An 11,211-nucleotide genomic window follows, 5' to 3' on the forward strand; every position below is an offset into this window, starting at 1 on the left:
ATTCATGTGCTGTGAGAAGGACAGGAGGGTGCCCATTTCTATTAGCCTTGCGCACCATCCTACGTACTTCCGCCAAGAGACTTGACTCCACACTACTTCTGATACCAGTTTTCTGTGGAGCAATGTTGCCGGTAGGATTTGGCCGGTGTTCTGACAAGCGGTCCTACATTGTAATTTTATCTTACGGTAGGATATTCTGTCAGACATGTCTGTTAAACGGTCCTACATCGTTAGAGATAGACGTCAGACATGTTTGTTCAACAACTTATCCTGATTTTTCCGACCATTTCCTTCCCGCTTCCTGCAATCGTGTCAGATCAAACAACCTCCAGACCATGAATACGAAATGAAATGGTAGTAGGGATGGTCAGGACCAGGCTGCATTTCTATGCCTAGGTACCTAAAAACTACCACTTGCTCTACTGTCCTTGGCTGTTGATGTCTTGTGTCGGGGGTGTCTGTGTCAGCGATATGTGCCACTAAGGTAATGTCATCAGCATACATTAACTCATTGGCTGCCTTGGCCGTCGAATGACGTCATTTCAAATAGTGACGCCCCCTACCTTCGACGTCGTTCGCCGACAATTGCGTTTTTTTACAGCCAGGCCTCGAGGACGGTCTGACCTATCTTCTGTATGAATTTCAAGCCTCAAGGCATTTTCTAACTGTTCCTGTAGGTGGCAGAAGTGTCCTTAGGAACAGTCAAGGCAGGGCTTTAGCTCAGAGCAAGATGAAATGTCAAGACAAAAACACCCCCTTTTTACTATTATAATATAATCTCAAAAGTAGCATAGCAAAATCATTTTTGAAAGTAAAGCACCTGTGACAGTAGTCTACTTTCTTGCCCTCTGATTTTAACACAGGTAGGCTACTGATTTTAGTGTCAGAGCCTGGCCAAAAAAAAACCTTCCTCTCATGACCAAAATACAATCCCCTGTTGCTATCTAGCTAGAAGGCATTGTAGCTAACTTGCCCAAAATACACCATGAGATGATCTGTGTGACAACCTTTCATTTTGGATAATGTGATCAGCCTACACAACATCAGGATGTTGCTTACAAAATATCATCTAACAGGAGAATGCACGGGACTAGTGGTGATGTGTCCCAACTGAGGTAACTTGGGTATAAAGTTTGCTACGCTAGCTAGCTAGCTAGCACGAAATCGCTAACAACTTACAACTAAGCCTAAATAAAGGAGCCTTGGTAAGTCAACTATTTTTTACTCAATCCACAGTTATTTTTATGGATCTGTATAGTATGATCAGCTTACTGTATCATCAAAAAAGACAGGGGGGTTGCAGATTCTTGGAACAGAGTAGCCTTTGTGTCTGGTCAGATGCATTCAGCTCACATTAGAAAGCATTGCACTTAGCCTCAGACCAGCTAGCATTCACCACTCCAATCGGCTTGTGAAATGTTGGATGTGTGATCAGTACTTTATCAAAAGAAAATTCATTGAACAATATATGACAAGATCACTATAGCAGAACCATGATGACAGTAATCATCAATCTGCAAATTGTCCGCTCTGCCAAAGAAGCTGCAGTAAGCTACGCTAAGCGGTGCTGCCTGCCTACCTGCCTCCCTCCCCACAAGACACAACACGGTACTATTTCTGGAGGAAATAAACCAGCTGTGATTCGTTCTCCAACGAGGGGAGAGAGAGAGGGAGAGGGAGAGGGAGAGGTAGGGAGTTACCGGAGTTAGGGGCAATTTGATCCATGCTGCGCGCCAGCAACTAAACCAAAACACCCTTGTTTTCGAGTCCCCCGTTATATTTCAGTATATTAGGTTGAAAAGGTCATACAAATGATCTTTTTGTTCAGGCTACAGATGACAGAAGACTGTGTAATAGCAGCTGATAGGTTTGGAGTTGTTAGGACGATGCCATTACGGGCAAAAACGTTTGCAGTTATAGTTCTACTTCAAATGGCGTTTTCTCAGCTTTTTGGCTAGAAAGCAGCATTTTGGCGAATTCCACTTAATTTCAACAGATGATTATGAAAGAACGGAAAGGGGTAGAGAGACACCGTTTTTTTCTGATGACAGATGAGCGTCTAATCTGTGTTTTGATAGGTATGGTGTTGACATAGACACAGAACTCAATTTTCTGTGAGCCTCCAAAAAACACCCAAAATGCTGAAAAATGGCTGGCACTCCGAGGTACTCTTTTATGAAAATGGCTGGCAGCCAATGAGTTAAAAGTCATACTTTCTTTGTGACAGGCTCTGACTGTCCCACTAATGATCCTAGCCCTCTGGTGAAGTGGTTAGTGATTGCTTTATTGTTGGACAAATGTATATGCACATACAGTCACCCTCCTCTACTCTAACCAAAATTGTTTACTTGGTATACTAAGTTAACCTATTCCTAATCACCCCTCCTGGAGTTGCTGAATTGCAGCAACTGCTTGACTCCATGTACTCCATGCCACTTCTTGCAGATGCAGTGTTGGATGAGGCAAGCACAAGTTGTGATGTCTTTGTGTGCCTTGAGAATACATGGGTTCTAAATTTTGTTTATAACCTGACTGCAAACCTAGCCGCGCACAACTCAGCCTCTTGTTGGAAACCGCTGTCTGTCAAAAAATTTAGCTCACGTGGTTGGCTGCCAGTGTCTTGTCCCTCTTCATAACATTGTGTTGATGAGAACCCTGTATAACCAATGAGAACCCATGTGTACAGTAAGTGGCAGATACAGGAGCAGTAGGACTAAAGCCCTGTCCAATACCACCCATCCCACTGGCAGGAGGATAGGAAGGGGTATGTGGGCCTGACTCAATATAGAGATTTGATAATGTGGGGCATTTTATGTAACCATGTGACATCGGAATTAGATAGGACGGATCATTGCAAAACGTCATACTTTGCTTTTGTTGCATTTGCAGCAAAAGTGCCATGCAGTGCATGATATTGTGTGTCCTGCCAAATCACTGGAGAGGAGGAGGTTGATAGGCCTAATGGTTGGGAATGAGTTAACATATATCAAGTAAATTCCTCACAATAACATAAACTGTTTTGATCCACGTTTCACCTTGCCGCAATAAAATCGGCAAACAATGAATTCCTAATGCACAAAATGTAGATGTGCATATTATATTTAGACACATCCAGACTTATGTGTGTAAATTTGTCTCATAATGGAAGAGGTGGATTGAGGTGGACATATTGCATAATGTTATAATAAGCATTAAAATAAAAGTGGAAGTAGAGAAAACATTTTCATTCAAAAGAACAGCTTATTGACATGAAAGTCACTTGTAAACATCTATTCAACCTATGAAATCATGTCATTTGATTCTAATCTTAACTCTGAGTATGGAGATGAATTCTCCATGTATGACTACCTATAGATACAATGTAATTAAGAGTACACCTTGTCTGGTGATGGTGTCCATATTCGATTAATTCATTTTGAGGTAGGTCTATTAAAGAGGTTTTTGAGCCTAATACACAGCATATTTGAATATTTGAATTAAGCACCCTTCAAAACCCCTGAAAATGCTGCATATCAAACATGAACACTATCAAAGACAATATGTCCTTAACCCCTTAAGACACGGCTTTATAAATTAGCTGTTACCAGAATGGCAATGACCAAGTCATAATGTATTACTAAATGCCCTGTGCACTGTCATAGTAGTGTAGTACTATAGTAGTTCACTTTCAATGTCTATTACAGCGTGCCACAGGAGGTACGGCGCGCATTAAGGGGCTACAGCAAAAATGTGGGTTGAGACAAGTGCAGTATTTTGGGGTCAAAAAATATTGTTTTTTTGTGGTGTCACCCTATGTTCCTGTTGCAATCATGAATTCAGACTACACTGAAATAATTTCCTTTGATATCTATCTTAAATCTGAGTATGGAAATGAATTCTCCCTGTATGAAAACCTAATGCTACATAATGTACTTAAGAGTTTACCTTGCGTAATCAAAGAAACGTACACTGTAGACTGGTGACGGCGGCCATATTGGATTCCTTCATTTTGATGAACTATGGGAATTTAAGGCATTAAGCACCCTTCAAACCCCCTGAAAATGTTGTATATCAAACATGAACACTATCAAAGACAATATGTCCTTAAAGGGAAAATATGGGCAGTGAGAAGTGCAGTATTTTGGGGTCAAAAATCAGTGTTTTTTGTGGTGTCATCCCATGTTCTACTGCCCATAACTAAAGAATGGAAAAAGGTAGACACAAACTTCTTTTTTCAGGTGAAAGTAGACAGTTCAGTGCAGTATTCTGTAGTATTTGTGTTCACAGAGACAAAGAGCATTTTTTTCTGTGAATCTTGAAAGATTAGTAAAAATGTTAAAAATCGCTGACAATATGAGGCTCTCTGCTTTTAAAATGGCTGCCAGCCAATGATATAAGCATTTTCTTCCAATCTGAGCTTAAATCTGATGACATAATGGCTTTCCCCATGTCTGAAAACATAAAAATAAGTGCTATTTTCAAATTCATACCTTATTTAGTCCAAAAGAAAAGTGATTGCAGGATTTTAACACGGTGGCGGCGGCCATATTGGATTTTGCCCGTTTGAGGCATTTCGGTACATTTTTGCGTCCGGCATACGGCAGATTTGGATTCAGCACCCTTGAATACCCCTAAATCAGTTGTATGCCGAAAATTAACATGATTTGCCTTCAGGTGTCAACTTTTTGGAAAAATGACCCTGACTATAACTCTAAACCTAACCCTAAATTGCTTGTATGTGGCAGTGTATGATAATACGTGAAATATAATCGGGTGGGATAGAACGTCTGGGAGTGATAAAACCACCTGGGGCTACATGTCCGGGAGTGATATCAGTTGGGAGTGTCTATCTGCCACCGTCTCGGGGTGTATTCACGTCGCTTGTGAGCGTGCAGACAAGACAAGAAGTGTTTACTTTATATTGTGCCGCAAACTGAGGATTCAAATCTCCATCGGAGTATAGGCACCTTACTGCCCGTCTCCTAAAGCCTCGTCATCCTATGATTACTGTTCAACTTGAGAACAGGTATGCCCTCGTTGCAGTCATGCAGGCACGCATAACAATGTTGTTTATCGTGATTTGACGCGGTTTCGCCACAAAGTTGTTTTGAAGTGTGCATAAAGGATTCCTGGCTGCTTCCACTTTCTGCCCAAATTCAATCTGATGCGCAAAAATATGAAGCCTACCTAAAAACAAGAAAATTGCTCGCAGGTTGGCCCATGTCGACATGGTAAAGTTATTATCTGAAGTGGTCCATGACTGTGCCCATATTGTATGTTTCGCGTTTAACGAATGTAACTATTATCCCGTTGTGTGTGCGAGTAGTGCATAAGACTGTAGATAGAATCTAGGTTATGATACGTTTCTTTATTAGTCTCCACTAAGGAGAAATTTGTCTCGGAGTAGTACCATAACACCAACAAGAGTAAAGAGCTTGCACACACAAGAAAACTGTGTAGTTCTACATGCTCAGAGGCATTGGGTGTTCTAACCCACTGTCCATGACGTTGTCATGGATAAAAGGGTTATTTTCTTGGAAGCAAAATATCCCAGCCCCCTTCGTTTACTGATGAGGGTTTTTTATATATTTCAAAACGAATTATCTGTAGGCACTGTTAATTGTGATGGTAAGCTTTTAACACAAGCTGAGTAGGCTTTAATTGTTGTACTTCACACTTGTGCAACTTTTCAAAATGTCTGTGTCTTTGTCCTCTCTCAGGCCCCAGCCCAGCCCCACCTGATTCCTCCCACAAGAGAGGTCGCCTGTCAAACTGACCCACCAGAAAAAAAAAGAACCTCTGGCACACAACTATCTAGACGGACACTTGGGCCTCACTTCAAAAGTGAAGGTAATTTGTCTGAGCGTTTTTAAATGTTAATGGTGGTTTTCATAGCCATGTCATTCTGTGGTGATTAGTGTATTGTCGTAGATTCATCGTCATTTGTCTGTATCTAACAAAATATTTCTGTTATAGAGGTGCAGGCTTCTCTGTGCTGCTGTTCAGGCTCTGGTCCATCTGCAAAACCCCTCACTGAGCAGCCACTCCCCTTCAGCTCAACCCCTGTGAAGACCCCTCGCCAGCAGGAGCTAGAAGAGGAGGATGAGCCTGCTCTGGAGGGCAGCTCTTCACCAGCTGCGCCTGAAGACCTGGATAGCACTTATGATCCACTAAAGTCTGTCCTAGATGTGACTGCGTCGTCAGACATTTCGTGAGTATTATTATGTTTATGTTGGTCAATCATTTCTCTAAAAAAGTGCTGTGTAATCAACTGAAATTATTGTTTACATTTCACAAGGATTATTATTGTTATTGATAACATGTATTTTTCCGTGTGCATGTTTTTGTGTCTATACTTTGTCTTATATCATGTCTTGCATTTATTTACAGAGAATTGGCTTCCACTCCAATCCCTAAAGTTAACAAGTTCATTGTTTATGAGACCTGCATTATGGAGCTTTTTGAGGTATGCCCTGACTGCAAGCATCCATGCACTATTCAAACCAGACGGCTGGGGACATTCATTTCTGTGGCGCAGCAGTGCAACAATTGTGAGTACCAGCGGACTTGGAACAGCCAGCCACTCCTCAAGAGCACACCAGCCGGCAACATTCAGCTCTCTGCGGCTATCTATCTAAGTGGAGCTTCATATTTTAAGATTAAAAGGGTGGGTACGTGGTTACAATTGCTGAATAAAGCACAACACAATTATACATGTATTGCCATGCTTCAGATAAAGTTTGGGAAATGTTTTCAATGTCCATTTTTGTAATTTCTGTCTACCTTCAGGTCTTCCGGGCTTTGCACCTGCAAATGTTTGAATATGACACCTTTCGTCGACATGCACGTTCTTATATCGAACCGGCCATTGTGACGAAGTGGAAGGAAACCCAGGATGCCATGATGCTGCGCCTCAGGGAGGGAAGGGCCATAGTCGGTGGTGATATGCGTGCAGATTCTCCAGGTATGTGAATAAATGCACTGTAGTTGGATTATGATAACCTGCCATCTGATGACTACTTTTACATTTTTGTTTTGTAATTCAATGTTTTATAGGCCACTCTGCGAAATTTGGTAGCTACTCACTGATGGATCTGAACACAAACACTGTGATCGATGTCCAGTTGGTTCAGGTGATTGGGAATTTTTTTACACTCTTTAGTTGTGCCATTTACATCACTTGTCATATCTCATGTTGGTCCTTTTTACTTATGCATATGTGATTGTTTTGTAGAGCAACGAGGTAGGAGGAAGCTACCATATGGAGCTGGCGGGCCTGAAGAGAAGCCTTGAGTTGTTGGAAAAGCAGAATGTGACACTTCTTGAGGGAATCTGGCATCACCCAGTACTATGATGTTTGGCACGTGGTGAAAGGTACATGTTATAGAGTTTAAATTTACCTATGATTCCCAGTAATTGTAGCTCATTCCCAGAGTCATATTGGGTTTTTTAATTTTTTTCAATTTGTACTTATTTGATTTTGATGCAACATTGCATCAGAGTTTTATTGATTACCTGAGAGAAAAAAAACAACTAAAAGCTATGATTATTATTGATGGCAGGATTACAGTTTAACTTGTTTAATTACCTACCTCATACTTGCCTGCTTTCTATGATGACATGTATGCCTGTTTAACCTCTTCAATGTGTGCTCTACACATTTGAATTTGAACTGTCACAGGTTCATAAGAGATCAGAACATGGGAGCGAATTAGTGGTTGACTGCATAGAGACCAAGAGTTGTATAATACACAATTTGCATTCAGATTTTGTGTCAAATAGAATGTCTGTCATTGTCTTGAATCTAGCAGGGTGGTCATATTTACAATTACAATACAGTTTGGATATTTGCTCTTTTTTTGTTCTTCTTCAAATATCAGGAATTTCTAAGAAGCTGGACAGCATAAGCAAAAAAAAGGGTTGCCAGTCACTTAAAAAGTGGATACCAGCCGTTAGGAACCACACCTACTGGACTGCAGCAACATCCACAACAGGACCGGAGAGACGGGCTAAATGGACCTCCCTCCTCAATCATGTTTGTGATGTCCACACACACGACGACCCCCTTTTCCCTGCCTGTCTACATGCTGTTCGTGACACTACTGACAAGTCCAAGTGGCTGAGAGCAGGTATGCTTGTCACATACAGGAACAAACACTACAAACATGGCTGGCAATGAAGTACTGGTTAAATTGTATGGTTTCTGTATATTTTGACTATTGCAACTGTCATATGTTGTTCTCTGCTTTGTAAATCATTGTTTGTCTGTGTAGGCACTCAAGCGTTCTATGAGCTGGACAAGATGGCGTCAAAGACGAGACTCCTCAACGACATTGCAAAGCTTAGTCCGCACCACCAGACTTCTGCTTTGGAGTCCTTCCACAGCGTCATCCTACAGTTTGCCCCAAAGAGTGTTGTGTTCCCATTCCTTGGGATGCTTTGCAGGTAAAGGAAATTTTCACTGCATAGATTAATGACTATTCGTACTGTGTAAATACCACCATTTGCATGCTTGATTGTCTCTTTCTTTTACAAGGCTGTACCTGGCAGCCTTCCACTACAACGAGAACGCTGAACGAGACCAGGCCACCGCATCCTCTGGGGAGCCCCTCTACAGGATGCATTACCCCAAGGCCTTGAAGGGAGAGGCCAGAGTGAAGCCCATAAAAACTGACCCAACATTTGGTAAGTTGTACTACTTTATTTACAATATATAACAGATGTAATCTGAATTGCATATTTACATACAAAATGTACACTTAGCATGGTGTGGCACAATAATCATGAAAATAAAATCGAAATAGGACATGGAACGCCTGACATGACACAATTTGCATAATCTCAGAACTGTTTAAATTGACATTTGTTGTAGGATATGTTGAAGACTTGATCAGCCTCATCATGGGTCCTGTCTTCGATAACTCGGAACCATACAGGGAGGCAATCACGAAAATAAACATTCCCCCAGACCTGTCTGCAGACTATGATCACCCTGAGAAGGAGGCGGTGATCGCCAACTACGTCTCCCGCTTCAACCCAGGGCAAGCGCAGGCGGAGGCACAGGCGGAGGAGGCGCAGTTGCAGGTGGAGGAGGTGGAGGTGCAGGCGGAGGAGGAGGTGCAGGCCGAGGAGGAGGAGGCGCAGGCCGAGGAGGAGGCGCAGGTGGAGGAGGAGGAGGTGCAGGCCGAGGAGGAGGCGCAGGCCGAGGAGGAGGCGCAGGTGGAGGAGGAGGCGCAGGTGGAGGAGGAGGAGGTGCAGGCCGAGGAGGAGGCGGAGGTGCAGGCCGAGGAGGAGGCGCAGGTGGAGGAGGCGGAGGTGCCGGCGGAGGCAGAGGGTGAGGGCGCAGGCGGATGCGCAGGTGCAGGTGCAGACGGAGGCGCAGGCGCAGGCGGAGGGTGCAGGTGGAGGCGGAGGCAGAAACTCCAGAAGGACACACAGGACCACACACGACAGGATAACCCTTATCCTCCATCCCAGGAATCCCTTACAGATATCTGTAACGGATGATAAATGCATAACTCATTTGTGCACTCTGTTAAACAACACACAGAATAACACTAAAAGGACATCATCATAGGGGACTGGACTGCCCAAGGCACTGTGTCCTCCAGTCCACTCTGCTTATCACAAAAAGACTGAGATGCCTGAGCTGGCCCTGTACATGGAAGTGTGTGTGTGTGTGTGTGTGTGTGTGAACTGTGCATTACACTTATACTTTTAACTGGACTGTGACACAGAGATGCCTGAGATGTCCCAGTACAGGGAATCTACTGTGTGTGTGTGTGTGTTTTTTTTTTTTTACTGCACTGCTTTATGATCACTTTACTTTTTGCAGAATGTCTTCATGCACCTTACCAGGATTTATGTTCTTTATTGAAAACTAATGTCACAATTCTCCAACCCACATAAAAATACTGTATCATAAACAACATCATAATGTCAACAGTCATTCTTGGTTATGCTAATTCCTTGTCTACCTCACAGAATAAGTTTTTGCACAATTGCCTTTTTTATTTTTCTTCATTTCCCTCCCCCACCTATTACCTGTGTCACATGTGTCTTGACATCGCATGTTTTTATTTATGTAACCTACTTGACACCTTTTATTCACTAAAGTCACTCTACTCTACAATACATGTGTTGGGTCAGTTTGTATTTGTAGATAGTAGCCATGCATAACAAGATGCCAATCATGAGGCATTCTTCCACATTGGTGTACGGTCTTTGCTGATGTATGTAGTTACCATACATTTGCCAGAGTAAATACAAAAACGGAAGCAAGAAGTGAACATACTGTACCTCTGCAGCTGTAGCAGTGCATGATCAGCTCTGTGATTACTGGGCTGGCACACTGGATAATACCCTGGATGCGCGCGTTCCAACTGCTCCAGCTCCATTCTCTTTGACCTGTAAGTAGGTATGATAATGTACACCTTGAGTGTTCTAGGCAAAGCATGCTGTGCACCAAAGGCCACGGTGGCCAACTACATTAGCAAAATACAAGTATATTGCATGGAGCAGTTATTCCATTGTACCTCGGGGGAATGGGTAGGTCGTAGACCTAACTGCGAAAAAAATGAACAACCCTAATGTGATCCAGCCAGTGCAGATTTAGGCACACCACTCTGTAGATGACTGTTTTACTTTTACTTTGAACACCTCTGCCAACGTGTAATAAAGAGACATAGCCTGTGGTAGCCCTAAATGTAGAGAAATAAACAGCACTATACCATGGGACTTCCAAGCAGTTAGCTGTCATCTGCAGCTGACATAGCTCCGTAGTGTCCGCCTATGCAAGGGAGAAATAAAAACAAATGAACTTGTTTCCTCTAGCGTTTTATATTCTATCTCCTTAACGACGTTCTGCAGAAAGCTAAAAGCTTCTGTATTGTCAGAGTAGCATGATTTCTAAAATTGCTTTACCAACATGCTTTCTATTTTTCTTTCGGGGGTTCCATCACAATGACATTATGACAACGCAAAACGCGTCGCCCCAGCCACGAAAGTCACTGTATACACTTCAAAAACAAAGGGATGTAATCATCATATTGTTTCATAATCACCGTAATGGTCAATGACAATTAAATACAGGACCATGCACGGTGATTTTACTTTGCTAAAGACTGTAGGCTAACTGGCTAGCCTGCCTTGTGAAGACATCAGAGAAGATGCGGTAACAAAGTATTTTCTTCAGTTGTAATATTTAGTCTAGATTACAAGGTTAACCAACCA

At 42.5% G+C, this 11,211-nt stretch overlaps 1 pseudogene; it reads left to right on the plus strand.

The window, feature by feature from the left end:
• The first annotated feature begins 2,676 nt into the window (after positions 1 to 2,676).
• On the plus strand, positions 2,677 to 9,081 carry LOC134467065 (uncharacterized; annotated as a pseudogene).
• The last annotated feature ends 2,130 nt before the right edge of the window (positions 9,082 to 11,211 follow it).

Source organism: Engraulis encrasicolus, chromosome 17 (assembly GCF_034702125.1).
Source record: "Engraulis encrasicolus isolate BLACKSEA-1 chromosome 17, IST_EnEncr_1.0, whole genome shotgun sequence".
NCBI lineage: Eukaryota > Metazoa > Chordata > Actinopteri > Clupeiformes > Engraulidae > Engraulis > Engraulis encrasicolus.